Consider the following 19,438-nt stretch of genomic DNA (forward strand, 5'->3'; position numbering starts at 1 on the left):
TCCGAAATCCACAAGCCACACTAAAGGGGTCCAGGAAACAACTGCACAGAAATATGGTGTGAATAAAACTCATCCCGTGGCCTTTTCTGGCTGCGTTGACGTTTTCACCCCAGCAAAAGAAAGATTTATATTCGGGAAAAATGGTTTTAAATATCTTCCCGCTGTATCTTCCGTAGTTTGTTTTATCTTGGCCAGCAAAACAAGTGTCGCCATCTGAATTTCAAATGCCAAGTTGGCCGTTAAAGGCGACGTGGGTATCTTGTTGTTTGAACTCATTAGCTTTTGAAAGATCCGTTTCGAGCAGGAGCGGCGTCCTTGCCATCGGTATGTCGTACTACCTTGTTGTGACAAGCAAGCTTTTGTTTATCCACAGTGTTTGTTTAAATTATCGTTACTTTGAGTAAAGCAATGGCCATCTTTGCGCAAAAGCAGGTTGTGTGGAATATAACAGAACATTCGCCAGTGCAAATCCAATATAGTCAGGACATGCTACTTGCAGTCAGCGGAGTGGTTGATCTTTTCCGACCGCATGCTTCCTGAACGCGAAATTCTCATTGTACTCAATAACTTCAGTATTGTCTTAGGGGGCAGTGTTCAGGAGAAGAAATATTGGTCTTTGCACTCACTTGCGCAGTATATATCCGCAAATTGACTGCTCACCAGGACACTCATGTAGTAAAGTCAATACTGATCTTATCATTTCAAACGATCAATTCGTCATTTATCGACGATTTGTTCTTGTAAAATCATCATCGTCATCATCATCATCATCATCATCACCATCAGCCTTACTACACCCACTGCAGGGCAAAGGCCTCTCCCATGTCTCTCCAATTAACCCTGTCCTTTACCAGCTGCATCCACCCTTTGCCTGCAAACTTCTTAATCTCATCCGCCCACCTAACCTTCTGGCGCCCCATGCTACGCTTACTTTCTCTTGGAATCTACTCCGTTACCCTTAAGGACCAGCGTTTATCTTGCCTTCGCATTACATGCCCTGCCCAAGCCCATTTATTTCTCTTGATTTCGACTAGGATGTCATTAACCCGGGTTTGTTCCCTCACCCACTCTGCCCTTCTATGATCTTGTAAAATATTGAACACTAAACAGCCGCTAGTAGTTTTACATAACGAAGAAGGCAAACGATCACGAAAAGTGGCAGGATTTTAACGTAGTTAAACTGAGTCGACGTGCCAAAGCTTGTGCTCATTTTTCGCCTAATCTTTTTCATATCTGCATGTGCACGCAACTGCGTTTCTTGCGCTTCATCGTCCTCTCTCCACTCAGCTGCAGCTGGCGCGATGCCCTCCTTCCATTGGCTGCAGCTGGTGCCACCCGCCTCCGAAATAACTAGAGCTTACCCGAGTTACTCCGATCCCACATGATTCTTGCTCGGTGCACGTTAAGTACAGAGTAGTGATTTCGCATTACGATAGTATTCTTGCCCAGGAATAAATATCGTCGCTTGGTTTGAACGCTGGGTAGATTAAATATATGCACACGAATTAAGATTATGCTGCTTACGCAGAGCACCATTACAGCTAAACCAATCCACCCTCCAAAAGAAGAAATTAAGTAACCTTATCACATACAGTGTTCTATTTAACTTGGCTGCGTGTGCACACTTGTAAAAATCAAGGACAGAGAAAAACAGCGAGTTGGCATGTAGAAGGCGTCTTACCTAAAAACCATAAACATTACAAACATGAAGTTTCTTACGAAAAATATACGCCGGCAAGAATTTCCAACTGCTTAATAAATAGTTAATCTACATCGACTGCTGGTTTCTCACCTTCGTACGGGGCTTATAATTCAGAATACCTTTACTGTAGCAGCCAGGCCTCCCCACCGGGAATACTCGCCTTTCACAGATCCTACCACACGCCGATACTCCGGATTTTATACGAGCCCTCCATCTGTGAGCGCTGCATACGCAAACAAAAAATAAAATGGGATGACTGAACCGGAGCAGAAGTGAATGAGCTCGTAAACATAAGCACAGCAGTCCTGGTCCGGACATTGCGATATTGACACAACTTAAAACACCATGGGGTGACTGAGCCGGAATAAAAGTGAATAAACTGCTGAACATAGACACAAGAGTTGTCATTTGCCCATTGTGCCAGTAATGAAAGCGAGACCGGTTGTTTATGTTTTTTGTTTGAAGAACTACGCGTAAAATATAGGTGTGAAGCACAGAAAAGATGTACACGCAAGACAAGAAATTGCTCTAAACAGAGTGCCTTTACCAGAAGGATCAAATATGGTACGTTCGTAGTTGCATACCTCCACAAAAACCACAAAGTGCAGCATATTCATTGTGTCCTAAATTGCCGCTATGGGCGAGGTTCAAGTGCTGGTCCCCTCAACGATTACCTTCCTTCCCACTACGAGGTCTTGATAAGCATTGATTCGGTTAAGACTGCGCGCCTCTGCGTCCTGTGAATTGTAACAAGGGATTCAGAGAACTGCGGTTTAGATTAACAAAAAAAAAAACGGTGAATATTTACACCAAGACGAAAATTTACAATCCCAAAATAACAAAATAATGCCGCAAATCTTTGCAGTGTTTGTTCATTCTTCACAGCTGCCCGCATGCCGCTTTATCACTGTTTTGCAACAAGACGCGACCAAATTATCTCTGTTTATCGCACCCAGGCGTAGCCGATTCTACGTTGTTCCAGAATGTTGTAGTAACTTGTAGTAATCTAGTTACAAGTTACACTTGCAGTGTAACTAGTTGTTGTAATCTCGAAAGTTCGGCATCAGCTTTAAATTTAGCATGGCCGGGAGCGGCTGGAATTCTGTTAGACCACAGCCGACGCCGCCGAGTCATTCAGCTCTTTGTGGGCACAAGTCTGCCCCCCGCCAAGAAAAAAAGTTTCGTTTGGAAACCCTTTCGTTCTCTTCCAGCACCCCGGACTGCCGTCACTACAACGTGAAATCTGGTGGAGGAGCTGGGTTGGCCTCAAGTGGCAAATTTGACTAGCATATGTAGATGATGTCGTTGTCTTCACCTCAAACTTTGAAGGCCACCTAAAAAAGCTTCGAGGAGTACTAGAGGCACTCAAGTCTTCTGGCTGAACCTTGAAAGTAGAGAAGTGCAACTTTGTCAACGAAGACCTGCTGTTTCTAGGCCACATCGCTAGCAAGAAGGAAGTGGCCGCAGACCCACAGAAAGCAGCTGCTACCGCACTGTTCCCAACGTCGGCCGATAAGAAAGCTGAGCGCGTATTACCGAGGATTTGTAAAGAACTTTTCGCGCATCGCCGATCCCCTGACCCAACTGACAAAGAAAGACGTGACATTTAAATGGTAAGCGGCGCAAGCAGAAACCTTCCAAGAACTTCGGCGTCGTTAACAGTCCCCACCGTTCCTAGCGCACTTTGATGAAAACGCAGAGACTGAAATTCATACCGGCGCAAGCAGCGTGCACCTAGGCGCTCCTCGTTCAGAAAACTAATGGACGGGGAGAAATTAATCGCATACGCTAGCCGTTCCCTTTCCAAGGCCGAGGCTAAATATTGGACCACTGAGAGGGAGTGCCTTGCCATCATCTGGGCTACGTCAAAATTCCGCCCCTAAATGCACGGACGACCATTCAAGGTGGTCAGCGACCACCACGCGCTGTGCTGGCTTGCCAATTTGAAGGACCCTTCTGGCAGCCTCGCTCGATGAAGCCAGCGCCTGCAGGAGATTGACGTCACCGTCGTTTACAAGTCTGGAAGCAAGCACTCTGACGCCGATTGCCTCTCATGAGCCCTTGTAGATGCACCGCCGCTGGACGACGATGAGGACGCCTTCCTGGGACCCATCGGCCCCAGCTCTTTTGCACAGCAGTAACGCTTGGTCCCTGACCTAAAACGCCTCATCGAGTACTTGGAAGGCAAAGTTTCTTCACCCGCCGCTTCATTCAAGCGAGGAATATCTTCCTTCTGAGTACAGAATGATGTCCTCAAGATAAAGAACTTCGCAGCGAATAAGACAGCCTACCTCCTTGTTGTACCTGCTTATTTTCAGGAAGAAATTCTACAGTCTTTATACAATGAGCCGACAGCTGGATATCTCGGGTTTTCCCTACCCTCCCCCGCTTTCAAGACGAGCATTACTGTCCCACACTTTCTGCCGATGTCGCATATTATGTGAAATCCTGGCCAGATTGTCAGTGGCGTAAGACGGCTCCCACCCGACCATCAAGACTTCTGCACCCTATTAAACCCCCCTCAAGACCCTTTCAGCTGTTCGGCATACACCTGCGGGGCCCTTTCCCGAAGTCAATTTCTGGAAAGGAACGGATCATCATAGCGACCGACTACCAAACTCACTACGCCGCAGCAAAAGCCCTACCGAACGTAGCAGCGGCTGACGTCGCCAAGTTTTTTGTGGAGCACATTCTTTTTCGACACAGCGCCCCGATGTGCTCGTCACGGACAGAGGAGCAGCATTCAAGGCGGAACTGACACAAGCCAGCCTGCGTTACAGCCAAACCAGCTACCGGAGGACGACTGCGTACCATCCGCAGACTAACGGACTGACTGAACGCCTGACCAAAACCAACGCTGACATGCTCGCCATGTCTGTCGGTACGAAACACAGGACCTGGAACGTCATCCTGCTTTACATCGTCTTCGCCTACAACACCGTACTGCAGGAGACCACCCAGATGACGCCTTTTCGGCTCGTCCATGGCAGGGAGGACACGACCACTCCAGACGCCATGCTGCCCAACATTACGAAAGAAGATAATGTCGACGTCGCCGCCTACCTTCAACGCGCAGAAGCCCGAAAGCTTGCCCAATTAAGGATCAAAGACAACCTACGAAGACACTGCGTGAAATACAAGCCAGGAGACGAAGTCTGGGTGTGGACGCCCATTCGCTGTCGCGGGTTGAATGAAATGCATTTTCGCTGCTATTTCGGCCCGTACAAGATTCTTCATGGGCGAGGTGAACTGGACTATGAAATTGTCACTGACGAAATGTCTGCATCCCAGCGACGCCGCTTAAGACCAGAAATTGTCCATGTCGTCCTTCTAAAGCTCTATTATGAGCGCTGAAAATTAAGGACGATGTGTTTCAGCAATGTGTGTGTATTTTGCACAATCTGTCTTGTTTCCAGTCGCCAGATGATTTAAAAGATCAGGTCGATGCTTCTTTAGGGTGGGAGAAATGGCGCGAATCTTTGTATTGCTTTCTTGAACTTGATCATTCTTCAAAGCTTCCGGCATGCCCCTTTGTCTACTATATTTGCTATGCCAGTGAAAGACGGCCGTTCGTCTGTCGGTGTACAGCATCAGCAAAGAGTAGAAAAAAAACTTGACCCTTATGGCCAGAAGTGCGAGTTGATCCCTTAGCGAGACGAAAAGATGAACTTAACTTTATGAGTATTCAGGGCACTCCGCCTTTTCCACAATTTTTGTTTATTAACAATTCTGGAAATTAAGAAATACGACATATCAAATACATTTGCATGCAGAACTATCAACAATATTTGAAAGATAGGTTTAAATTACGATTTACATATTTTACAGTGCCATTCTTGGTAGCCATTTTACATGAGGTTCCTGTATTTTACGATGCTAGATGCCGTTACTCAGCGCTTTTTGAAAATAAGATTTCAAAAGGCCCAGTTTTCTCATCAGTGTGTCTAGCTGCAATTCTACAAGTATATCGCCAAATGCTGTAAAGTCCCAGCAATTTTATCTTATCTTGTGGCATACCAACATCATCTTCCAATGCCGAAAACTTGTTCCGCAGACTTCTATTTTAATGTCTACTTTCAGAGTGCAATGAGGACTGTCTTCCACCCCCGCGTGTTCAGCTGCCAGCTTCCTGTGCTGTACTTCGGAAACCTTTGATTTTATTATTTCTCAGTCCTGATCGAACGGTTTGTCCCGAGCGCTTACAAATGCAGCCACTTCGATGTGTAATTCGAGGTCCAGATGCGTTGCATGTTTCAAGGCTGCGATTGATGACACTTCATTAAATGCTTGATCTATCTTGACATTTCATTTGAGTAAATTTGGCAGTATTGCAAATGATTTGAACAACTGGAAACCACGCCAAGGATCCTCCCTAAGAGCATATTTGTCTGTATTCCCCTCGCATTGTGCCTCTACCATGCGCTGCTGCGCAAACAAGGCAACACAAAGCCGTACCGCAGGTGGTCCAGTCTTTGTGCGGAAAGAGGGCACCACGCGTCTCCGCTGTTGTAACGGGAGCGCTCACGAAACGTACTCTTCTTCCCATGAATCGTAATGATCAACAACGAATTTGTTTCGTTTGCTTCAAACCTCCTATAAGGCAGAGTTGAGCGCAGGTTAGTTTTAATATTCAGGATCTTCATGAAGAATGCGGCAAAATTTAAAGTTTTTTGTTTAAAATTCTGTTTTTCATTTTCAGTTACGTTTTACGAGACTCTATATATTTCTATATAGTTCTTTCAATGTCATCACATCAATTTTCCTTGTTTTGGGCCCTCAATTTAGAACTTCTTGAAAGAAAACATGATATGCCTGCATTTTAAGGGTTCAAATTTCCCCGTCACCAATAGGGAACTCCTTTGGTCGGAGAAGTTAAGCAGCATAAATAAATGTGCTTTTCGCTACTAGCATCGCCGGCCGGCGCCGCTTGCAAACCTGGCTTTATTAGTGATCCACTGATCAAAACCATGTAATTGGCAAACAGGCAATCCCCACCTCTATTGCCTTGCGTTTTTTCTGTAGTAGCACGGAACTACCAATGAGTTGAAAAAAGCCTTTTTGTGTGCGTTGCGCAGTCACAATATAGGATTGCGCCGCGAGATTGACTAAGAATTGCCAGCTAAGTGGTCGGCAGTGAGAAGAAGCAACTATGGCATTTTAAACAACTATACAGCCACCAAGCAGGCAGCACAGTTAGTGATTCTTCAGAACAGTATCTATTCTTTAAAATGGGGTACATCCTATAACGATTTGCAGCATGCTTGCAAATTAGTTTGCTAACATTTTCGTCCAGTCTTCCTCGGTTCTCTTCTTCTGGTTGCGCTTCTTACTGTGCCTTCAGGTATCAGTAGGTAAAGAAGAGCGGAGGCAGCCTTCAGAACGTAAGGAGAAGATAAGTAAATAAACATGAAGTAAATCAAATTGCAGGTCAGTAACAGAGCCAAAACCTTGGACATGTGTTGTGTTTGGGCAAGATATGTAATGAGCATTGTAGATGCCAGGACTCATTGGAGATAATAAACGTAGTTTATCACTGTGGTGAGCCTCTGCATAAGCCTTTGCACTGTGGTGAGCCTCGGCAGGTAATATAATGCGCATTAAATATATCCGCACATATTTGAATAAACGCAGTTAATCAATGTGGTTAGTCTCTGCATAAGGCGGTGGCCGGAACATGACTCTTGTCACCTGCTTAGACTTACGCGCGCAGGAGGTACTTTATTATTGGCGACTAATGTTTGGCGCCAATTTTTGTGCCTTTTCTGGATGAGTTCTACCGCAATGCTACAATAAACGATGCTGCGTTTTCCATTGACCGTCTTCCTCATAATGCATCACATTATCTTAGGAGAAGAAAAATCTAGAGGAAGGCACGATAGAGACACGAAGGATTATGAGCTTAGCTTAGAAAATTCCGTTCGATAACGTTGCTTGGTTTATTGGTTGATTGGGTTTAACGACTCAAAGCGACTCAGGCTATGAAGGGACGCCGTAATGAAGGACTCCTGCAATTTCGAATACCTGGGGTTCTTTAACGGGCACTGACATTGTACAGTACGCAAACCTTTAGATTTTCGCCTCCATTCAAATTCGACCGTCGCGAACGGGATCCAACCCTCGTCTTCCGGCTCAGCAGCCGAGCGCCATAACCACTGGGCCTCGCGGCGGCTACTTCGATAAGGTGACTGTGACCTGTACAGTTACGGATATTCTTTTTAATGGTTGTCGGAAACTTACAACAACGCGAATGATTTTGTCGCATTGAACGTTCTTCTCTCTTACTGTTCACCTGTCCAACAGAAACAGAAGCCGAAGTCACTGTGCCGTGGAACCTATGTGCGGTTGAAAAGAGCTTGAAGTTCGCATCTCTCCAACCTTCGCGTGCTTACTCAAGAAAGTGTAGTGTGTGTACTTGTGTATTATTTTTGTCTGTGCGTGCACCAATTGCCCGGAAAGTGGCAGGCACTTCATGCCATTGAACTGTTCCAACTGTTGAGGGGTTCGGATGGCCAGCAGAGGAGGAAGAACTCTGGTCACAGGAGCACAGACCTTCCTTGAAAGGGACACTTGATCGTGCAGCTGTCCGAAACGGGGAATCCGTTTTGCGAAGTGACGGTGGGCGTCGATGAAACAACCATTGTGTGAGGTGGACCCTGCTGGGAACAGAAAGCTTCGATGAGACGGTGTCGATCAAGGGAACCAACAGCATAGAACGAATTTGCGTGCCTTACAAAAAGGCCACGCGAACCCCTTGGAGAATTTCTGTATTGAATTTCGGCATGACGTTACTAAATTGTGGATGGTGTAATCAATGTTCGATGCGGCCGGCCTGAATTGGAAGAGGAGAACACAAAAAAAGAAACAAGCTCGGGGTGACCTCTGCTCTTGAAGCGCAGAGAGTTGGTATTTTTATACTTTGGTCTCAGGGGTGGAAAACACTTTAATTCGTGTGCTGATAACAGTAGTAAGTTGTATGGGACGATGACTATCCGTCGAAAGGCGCATCGCGTGATGTGAGACCCGTCGGAGGCCACGTCTGATGACCTGACGCGTCATTCTTCAAGCGTTGTCTCGGCCGGGTGCTTCGAAAGAATATTTTTTTTAAAATATTAAACCACCCGCTACTGTATAGCTCACCAAATTCTGTATAGTGTACGATACATGTAATCACTGCATGCAATTTCTTTTCACACACTGCCACTTCGCGGCAACGCTGCTTCGCTTGAAATATTCGTTCAGGATAAAATGACACAATAAGAATTGCCCCAGAAATAGAGACCATTAGTCGGTAATAGAACATATGCCTTTCAGTACTTTATACTATGAATGAAAGGAGCTAAAAAGAAAAGTTCAATTGTCTTTGAGCTGTAATACCGCTTCATTACATCCTCGTGCTAAGATGAGTGCCAGATACCGCCGTTATGATTTTTGTTCACTTTCAAATTTTTTGTATTTTTATCGGACATGGAAATGTGGTCCCGTGTTGTTTCCTTCACAACTAAAGTTAGTTTGTTATTTTATGGTGATTTCGCGTCCCAAAGCGAGTCAGGCTATTAGGGACGCCATAGTGAGGGACTCCGGAAATTTCGTCCACCTCTGGTTTCTTGGCCTGCGCTGATATAGCACTGTACACGGCCTCTATCATTTTGCCTCCATCGAAATGCGATAGCCCTGGTCGGGATCGAACCCATGCCTTTCGGGTCAGCAGCCAAGCGCCATAGCTACTGAGCCCCCACGGCGGCTGCCACTCAGGTTGTAGTGCAATTGAGCGCAAGCTCGCACTTTTGTTCTTGTTGTTGTTGTTGTTGTTGTTGTTGTTGTTGTTGTTGTTGTTGTTGTTGTTGTTGTTGTTGTTGTTGTTGTTGTTGTTGTTGTTGTTGACCTCACACTTTTGCCGCCTCCCGTTTCTTCTTCGAAACGTGAACGTCAATTTTTTCGCGTGAGAACACTTGGGAAAACATGCAATTACTTCACAGAATATTCGTCTGCGCGCTGGCAGGACTTGCGCTGGGAGATTTCGCCTTGCCATTGGAGAATTCTAATGCTCAACAAAATTTTCCGATGGCACTCTCGATGACGTTAAGTAGTGACTTTGACTCACATCCGGGATAAGTTGAGCACGTTTTACAGCTTCATTCCAGATAGATGTTTTTATGTATGCTAGACACAATACAAGGTAGAAATATGTTATAGCGAACAACCTACACAGCGTTTAGATGGTTTTAAAAATTCTGCTTCGTACAAATGTTTTTTTTCTGAGCCATATTTTAGTGTACTTTCGAAGTTTATAGCCGAGGATAGTGCTTAAAAACGAGCTAGTATTGTTCACCCATGCCGTTACGAGGTGAGGTGAGCCAGAGTTCAGCACCCGCCAACGTTTTCTAAAGTATATTAGCACTCCATCTGGAACAAGCTGTGTCAATGTCACAAGATAATAGTGAGTGAAAGACCACGAGAAAATTTCAAAAACTGATATTTCAGGCGTACTTTGCGTGAGTTTAGGTGTAATTGTCTTAAAAACTTTCGAAAATGTCTTTTCTCAATTTATGCCTTTGATAGATTTATCTGATCCATATAGTTCCGCCAATAAATTTCCCTTCAAGATCCGCTTCAAGAGGCTTGATCACATGCATTGCAATTCATATGTCGAAACCAACTGTGGCACTTGTATATACAGCCTTGCAGAGCCAGAAATTGGTGTCTAAAAGGAAGGCTCTTCCATGCTGGCCATATATTCTATGGACTGAAATGAGGGTTAAAATCTAAGCTGATAGAACGTTGAGCTCAAAATCGCATACTGTAGCTCACTTCTTCTATAAAAGTGCAACAAATAAATCGAACAAAATGTTAAAGCAATACATCCCGCAGGAGCAGGGCAATGGTAAAGATTATTAACACCTTACTTCAGATTATAGGGTCGGTTGCATTGCGAAGATCCCGCCACCTGTGGGTACGTGTGTGTTGTACATTTTTTGCTGGCATTAACGCATTACAATGCGAATTAAGTGACAAAAAGACAGGGTAAACCGGGGGGTGCTTGCCCTGGGTACCCCATTGTCTCTCCAATAATGGCAACTGTACCGCCTTAATTTCCTCACAAATTAAAAAGAGTACTGCCCTACAACCTTCGTAGTATCGACATTGTTAGTAAATACGAAAGTTTAACCAATTATTTTCAATACGTAGAGGCGCTTGGGACACTATAGATTTTCGTTAAACTGCGTAGCTTTGAGGGCAGCAAGCCTTATTGGCAGTGGCTACTAATATTTTATTTATTTATTTATTTTTCATTACTATACTCAAAGCGCCGAGTGGCATTACAGGGGAGGGGGAGGGGGGCAAGACATCACTTACACATTCGGTAAAAGCGGTGAATCTAAATAAATTTGATTAGACAAACAACCGAATGTACAATAAAACAAATATACTGGTACCACTTTTACAACCAATGAAGAAACAAGGGCTTATTTCCTATGCACCATCCGCAGAAAGAAAAAAAAATTAGTGGAGGTAGTGGTAGAGATATCATGTCGGAGTTTATTCTATTCGCGAAATGTTTTAGGCAAGAAGGACACCTTGAAAAAGCTCGTTTTGCACCTGATCTCTGCAAATTTAAAGGGATGATCAACATGTGGTGAGGCGTAGTCTGGATGACGCATATAATGCTACTAATTAATACCACTTTGATTGTCAAATGCATTGGGTGTTCCTCGTTAAACCGCAGCCATTCATCATGTGAAATAACTTCGTTTGCAGGAGAAACTTTGATGTAGAAGAGATGGTTGCTGTTTGATCTATCCTAACAACAAATGTTAGTACATTTTGAGTGGATCTCCTGATAAACTGTCAACTGGCCTCTTGGTGGCTAGCCGTCTACTGCATGAAATCCACATAAGCGCTATAAGCACTTGTGTTAGGATCTTTCCAGAGCAGCATAAAAATGTTACGCGACAGCCAGTGTGAAACACGTCAAGAGGGGTAATTGCCACAAACGCCAGTGAAACGGCAAGGCATGACGAAAAACAGAATATTTAATAAATAAATCCAAATTCCAGGAATATATTTCATACATATAGCGCCGGATTCTTTTAGCGGTCTTCTCTAACCCTTTATATTTTTTTTTTCACCAACATAGTGCTCGGAAGTGATGAATGCGCTATTAGAAAGCGCGCCAATTGTCTGCATTGCGAGGTAGGGTGCTTGCCTGCCCTTTCGCTATGACATCGATTCAATGCCTTCCGTGTCTAACCAATGTGCGTTATATACGAATTATATGGGCCACAAACGAGTTTCACACAGTTTACCATTTGCTACGTACCTTAACCTACACATCACTCATCAAGTCATTTACCCTGCACGCAAGTTCGTGTGTGTCGCTGTGCTATGTACTCGTATGTTCTACATATTGGCTCACAACTGTAACATAGGTGTGCCGCATGAGCTCACATCCTTGCGTAATAGTGTCACAATGCGTTTCGTCAGAACTTAAGTACGGCGAACTTCATCCAGTACGAGACAGACGGGAGCACACAATGCCTCAAATGTGCTCTATGACATCAACTGGCATCTTCCTCGTACAAAACGCCGTATATTGCCCAATTATCCTGTTGTTCCTTCATGAAAATCTTGGGACAGATGCGATGAACAAGAGGCGCACAAACGTGTAAAAAGCAAAACCGCAACCCTTTGTTTTTCACTGCATTCCTCCCTGTCTCACTGCGATGGGTCGCTTCTTTAAATATTAACAAGCTGGTCTGTTGACGTTGCAGTGCTGCATATACCATGTCTATAATGAGATGCGCCTTTCTCCACTCTACGGTTTGGTACCGAAGCTTCTTGCCACGCAATGCTAGATATTGTGACGAAGAAGACGACGAACTGCGCAGTGGCGTAGCAGGAGCGACCGCTTCATTTCTTCATTCCTTTTTGTTTACTTCCGTCCTCACCATTCTTTTCAACTTCGTCCTGGATTTTTTTACCTCAAAAACTCTTTGTGCTCCCCAATTCTTGGCCAATCTCCCTATGTTGGCATTTACCATAGTATGAGGACAACAACAACAACAAGAGCGCTCGCGCTAGGCCACCTGCCATTAAATCACCTCATTGCCATCGATCATCGAATCCCTTTCTTCGGCTGGCCACCACGTAACATTTGGTGGAGCTTGAGGGGTATCGTCTGCATCATGGTCCTGGAGCTTCGGCGTCCTGTGTCAGCCGTGGTAGTCGGCCGTGAGTTCTTGCCTGCGTCGCTCGGCCGTGCCCCAGCCTTTCAGACCCGAACCGACCTCGCCGTTGTACCCCCCCCCCCCCCCCCACCCCCCGCGCCCCGTCCCACGCCCAGACAACTCGACACGACGAACTGAACGCGACGCAAGGACCCGACCTACCGACCCCAACGACCCGAGACGCGGCTTACATCTGAAGACACCGTTCCCCTGCCCAGGCCGTGGGGCGCTTCCTGGGGCCTCGACCGTCGGCTCCTGGCGACCTGCGGCCCGGAAGCTTCGTGGACCAGGATTCATTCAATCATCTCATACATCGTGGCGGCCAGCACCTCACCACTTTCTCGTTCCTGTCCTACCATCTTCTGAAGCAAGTAACCACTTCGCGCGTCTCTTTGAAACCGATCGGGACGATCGCTCGGTGGCCCCGGGTAGTGTGACGAAGAGGACGACGAACTTTGCAGTGGTCCCGGGTTCGAACCCGACCGCGGCGGCTGCGTTTTTATGGAGGAAAAACGCTAAGGCGCCCGTGTGCTGTGCGATGTCAGTGCACGTTAAAGATCCCCAGGTGGTCGAAATTTTTTCGGAGTCCTCCACTACGGCACCTCCAATTCTTCCTTTCTTCTTTCACTCCCTGCTTTATCCCTTCCCATACGGTGCGGTTCAGGTGTCCAACGATATATGAGACAGACACTGCGCCATTTCCTTTCCCCCAAAACCAATTATAACTTTGCAGTGGCGCGGGCAGGAGCGCTCGCGCTAGGCCAGCTGCCATTAAATCAGTTCATTGCCATCGATGATCGAATCTCTTTCGTCGGCTGGCCGCCACATAACAATATTTTTGTATCAGCCCACCGAGTGTAGACATAAAATGTGTAATATTATAGCGCTAAATAGCACAAGCTGCGAAAATATGAAAATTCTTTCGTTCTTTATGGTTATCACATTGCCCTTGAAGTTCCATAACTTCAGTAACGGCATGCGAAGAGACTGCAAGAACTTTGCATGAGATTGCAGGGTCTGCGGTGCTTCTAAGGTGCCATTTTCTACACTGAGCCGATAGAATCCAATGTGCGAATTATTGAAGAGAGTCTTTATATTAAAAACAAGTTACGGATTTCTCATGAAATGAAACTTGTCATAAAGAGAGCTCAGAACCTGTTGAACAAAAATATATGCCAGTTGTGTGCAGAGCTTACGTGATTTATTTTTCGAATTTGAGCAAGCCCATCATGCAAGGTCCGTTAGAATCCAGCTTTTGTAAAGACTCTAAAGGAAGGTGTGCTATAGGGAAAGCATTGAAATGCACATAACGCTCACGATTTAAACATAATGAAGTAGTTTTGTTTTATTTGTACAGCATGACAATCTGAATTTTGTCTTTCGGAGTACTGCGACGCATTGGCCAAAGAATTAGCCAGAAGCGTACCATCATTCGTACGAATAATTGGAATTGTAAGTTTGTCAGCCTCCACAAGTGGTCATGACTGCTGTCAAGAGTTTTATAAATTACTTTATACGTGGTTTTTATCTTAATTGGTATTCTAACATTCGTTAAGCCGAAGCCAAGCTTCGAGAGGTGAGTAGAAACATAGGAGTAGAAACATAGGATTATCGAGAACGGAAAGCTTTTATTGGCGATTTTATTTAAAATAGCTTTCTGAGTGCAGAAGTGCAGTTGATCATCCAGCTATCTTGGTCATATACGCAAAAGCGTGCTTGGCGACTCGTCCGGAAGGTGCTGTAGCAATGGCGCAAAGCTGAAAAGAAACCACTCATGAAAAGGGGAAATATGTCTTATTTCGACAAGATTTGTGAAATAGTGATTTATCTGGAACAAAATGTGTGTGCCTTCATTAGTGGTTCGCTATCTTTTTAACCAAAAAACACAAGGGGCAGGCTACAGTGAGAATTACTTCTGCGATATTCGGTTGCGTGCACCTGAGAACGTGTGCAAGCGGTACTATAGTAATTAGGGTAGTTTATTTATTAGTTGGGTTCAAGTGCCGTAAGCAATCACAAAAACCAAATGCGATTAGAGGGATAACACAGGTATTAAGTTTGATATTATCAATCACTAGACCACAATGCAAAATCAGCTACTCAGCCGGACTCATGATCGTTCTCAGAAGCAGCGGCAGCGCATCGAAGGAGGCAGAACGCAAAAGGCTGCCGCATGCTATGCGTTCGCAGCGCATGTCGAAGAACCACAGCACATCAAACTTATCTTCAGCACTCTACGTTTCGAGACGTCAAAAGCCACAACTTCAAATTCAAAACTTTTTCGATATCAACATAGAAAAACAATACGTTTTGTGTTCCTTTCTGCCTTAACCCTTTGAGTAACACACTATGTTGCGCTATAAAACAATCGTAAAGTTTTTGTGTGTATAACTAGCACCCCTATTTCAGGAAAACAACATGAATTCTTCCAGAATATTTTGTACCTCCTCCACACAAGCAATCTTTAACTCTCCCTTAATCATAGCCGGATCTTTTACCAAAAGGTTTATTGCACAAATAATTATTTGGCAGATTACCTGAAGCACCTAAAGAAAAAATTGTGCTTACAATGCGCTTTGCAAAAGTATTATATCACATGAGAAAAAAAATGACCGGCAGCACTATACAGCACTTTCTCCTGCCGTGCCGTAGATATTTTCATTCTTGTTTATTTCTTGTTTGGGAAGCGTTTCTTTTTCCTGAAAATAAAATTAGCCTACCATTCTGTGCTGCACGTCTTTGAAATGTTGCCAACATGACGGAATTTGTGATAATCACAGTAGGCGCTCAAAGTAAAACTCAAGACAGTGACGTAAACAAGCGTTTCGAACCCTTACAACGTATTTATCTGCATGTCCCTCTTTGGTTAGTTTGTATTTTCCTGCCTTTTACTATCAAACACGCACCCAAATGCTTTTTATAGCAGCCTTACTCGGCACAGAGGACAAAATTTAGAACGAAGATTTTGATATTCATTGGAAAATAAGAACACTGTCATCACTCTGCACAGAACAGCATCTCACAATATTGCACAGTTGCGTACCATTTAAACCAGAATGCCCGAAAAGGCTGGACCTCAGAAAAAAAAAAACACAGAATTGTATGCCTTTGTGTTATAGGTGCAAGAGATAAGCCGTATTTGTCACATATTTTATGATTTAATTACTTTTTGACTGTCAAGTAATGTTTTCTTCACGTTTCAATTTAGATTACTACATCGCAGTGTCACATCTAGTGATTAACTGTTAGATGTAACAAACAGCTGCTATTTTCTGACATCGACATCATCGAGGCAGGCGTCTCAGGGAGCCCAATTTCAACACCGCTCTCAAGTCTTTCGCAGCAATAGTCATGCCTAGTCTTATACATTTAACCGCATTCTGTGGTTCGCTGCTTTGAACTTGAAGATTTCTAAACACCTGCATTCCTTTTTTGATTTGATATAATGGGAGCGGAGATAGCTCAAGCACATTAACCGCATTTTTAGTCGAGACCGCAGGGTTGCCTTCATTTCACTGTGACCTTCGAAGCTTGGCACGCTGCAGTGGTTATTTTTCGAGAAGCATCCTCCGCCAGGATCCTTCTTAGGAATGTAAGGATACATTAGAAAGTGCAGTCAAATTACACCAGGACTAGAGGCAAATCGTAAACAGCGAAATCGGCGCAGATCACTTAAAGCTTCCCTAGTGGAGCCATACTACAATTTACCAAGGAATACGGCTGCCTCATTGGCGCTGTCAACCAGCTTTAGCTGGGATCATAGGGAATAGGAGGATGGCCACTTAAGAGACACAGTTGTGGCGGGTGGCTGGACCGCATGTCCATGCACGCAGATGTTCATTTTGTCAGTGTGGCCATTCAGGTGTTCCTACATTTGTAACGCCTCCATAGGATGTACCTGTAATACTGACCGGGGTGATAGCACTTCATAATATAAATTACTATGACTAAATCTGTGGTCTTTCCACTTTATCTGAAAGCTGTCTGAACGAGCCTAAATGGTGCGCAGTAAGGACAACATTCGTAGACGCCGTAGAGTACCTGCAGCGCCTGTTTTCATCGAGCGGTGAAGGAGCCCTTACCAGCCCTCAGGCCAAAGTGTTATGTACATCTTTAATTTTTGGATACCATTCAGATCAATCGTAGAAGCCAGCCACCGGATGTTTCCTTTCAAGTCTATCGGGCTGTGTGTCCTGAAGGTGGACACCTTAGATGGGCGCGATGCCTAGACAGTTCTGGAGTTTTTGTTTTTATCCACGATCCTCAAGGGTTTATACTGCGCACACAGTAGGAACTGTCGACCTGCGATTGCAGCGCTTGCGGTGGTTTTATGTTAACGTCATCACTGCTAATGTCGATGGTTCCTGAGCTGCAAGTAATAAGTGCTGACCGACATAAAATCTAGTTTTCCCTTTTTTAAACAACTCTCCGGCGGACATTCCCGTCTCTATGAGACCCTATTCCCAATAGTCTCTCAGATCATAAGGTTCCCCGAACCTGAGTCGTCGCAAATGTTGCTTATCAAGATGTTGTTCAACATGAGCCTGCTGCACAACTGCTTATAGCTGGAAAAATCACTTTTACAAAGGTGTTATTTCACCTGACGGTCTGCTCCGTTTTTCATTAATCTCATATTCAGTCATATTCATCGCGTGCTTGCCAAGATTTCGCACCCAGTCTCCTGGCCTCTGAATACAGTCTGCTCGCGCTGTGCAACATTTATCAACGAGAAAAACGCTGTGAAACATATTTGAAATCAGCCTGCAAAAAGCTTGTGGGATAGTTACTGACCTGTCTACGCACTCCTGATCTTTGTCAATACTCAGCTCTCCTCCACACGTATCTTCATAGAGCACTAATATTATCTTCCTAAAACCATGTCACGCAGCTTGCAGTTAACGATCAATACTCACAAATAGGCTCTGCTACTCTCATTGTAAATGATAATCTGCAGAAAACTATGTGGTATGTTTAACGTAATTTTTTGCAAACACTAGCAAAGGAGGCCACTATACAAGAGGTAAATTCGCTTGCTTCTACGTCATACACCATTTGGCGCTATAGAAAAACAGTGCGCCTTCCCATACCACGTGGCGCGTGCCATGATGTAGCTCGCAAGATCTTCCAGCTATTGTGCAAAATCATTCGACGGGTTACTGTTCTCTTATGATGACATAGTAGTGGGCTAAAAAAATCGCAGGGACGACAGGACACAAATAGACAGCACAGGCGCTAGACATCAACTGACTTTATTCACGAAAATACCACGCAATTATAAGTAGCCAGTATGTCTAGCTCCTGTGTTGTCTACTTCTATTCTATCGTCCCTGCGATTTTTCAGCGCTACTACTATCTCCTCTCAATCTAAACACGAACTGGCCCAGCTTTCAGCCTTAAATACTTTTCTCTCCTACTTCAGCCTCTTGAACCTCAAGCTTGACCTAACGCACATGGTAGAAATGGACCCGTTGAGTCCTGGTTTGGATTACGAAGCTTTAACTTCCCAAAGCGATTCAGGCTATGAGGGACGCCGTTGTGAAGGGCTCCGAAAATTTCATTAACTAGGGTTCATTAACGTGCACTGACATCGCACAGTATACGGCTTTCAGCATTTCGTCTCTATCGAAATTAACCCGCCGCGGCCAGGATCAAAACCGCGTCTTTCGTGTCGGCACTGGAGTGCCATAACCACTCAGCCACCGCGGCGGCCCATTGAGTTCTGAGTGCATGTTGCGTCGTACTAGTTTTTGTGACATACCGCATACTGCATTTGTTTAGTTCAAGACGGCAATGCGCAATTGATTTCGAGCCAGTGAGTGCCTCATGGTGTGATGGTGTGCTAAAGATGAAGGTAGCGCGCCACGCCGCCCCAACGGTACGTTCTGGTCATAGTGTACTACAGTAGCGCTTCTACTTTTGCAAATTATTTCGCACATATAGGACCAGATTTTAGTGTGATGAAGTTATATATATATATATATATATATATATATATATATATATATATATATATATATATATATATATATATATATATATATATATATATATATATATATATATGCATATATTAAGGAAGCCAACAGTCACCGAAACCAAGACGCATAGGGGAAAGTTTTTTAAATTTTTTTGATTAATTTGTAGTGCCAATCAATCGGTTTAAAGAAAATTACTTATAAAGCAGCAGAAAAAAAAAACCATGCCGCCGGTGGGATCCGAACCCACGACCTCCGAATACCGCGTCCGGTTCTCTTACCAACTGAGCTACGGCGACGGCTGTCCAATCTGCTGCTTTCGTGGGTATTTATGTTTACTGGGTGTAAGCGAACCTTGAGAGTGTTCACCAGCGCCACCCTCGACCATAGCGGTGGACGTAGCACGTCCTGTAATAACGCGAGTGTGACGTAGAACGTCATCTAATGGCGAGGGCGGAAACTGTGCGAGAGCCCACTTATGCGACCTATGGCAACAAGACTGCCAGAACCGAAACCCCCGTTAAGCTATTAGCAGA

General features: G+C 44.6%; 1 non-coding gene across 1 annotated transcript; it reads right to left on the reverse strand.

The window, feature by feature from the left end:
• Positions 1-19,127: 19,127 nt before the first annotated feature.
• TRNAP-CGG (transfer RNA proline (anticodon CGG)) lies at positions 19,128-19,201 on the reverse strand. The gene has a single exon. It is a non-coding gene; the product is annotated as a tRNA-Pro (tRNA).
• Between the last annotated feature and the right edge of the window lie 237 nt (positions 19,202-19,438).

Source organism: Amblyomma americanum, chromosome 8 (assembly GCF_052857255.1).
Source record: "Amblyomma americanum isolate KBUSLIRL-KWMA chromosome 8, ASM5285725v1, whole genome shotgun sequence".
NCBI lineage: Eukaryota > Metazoa > Arthropoda > Arachnida > Ixodida > Ixodidae > Amblyomma > Amblyomma americanum.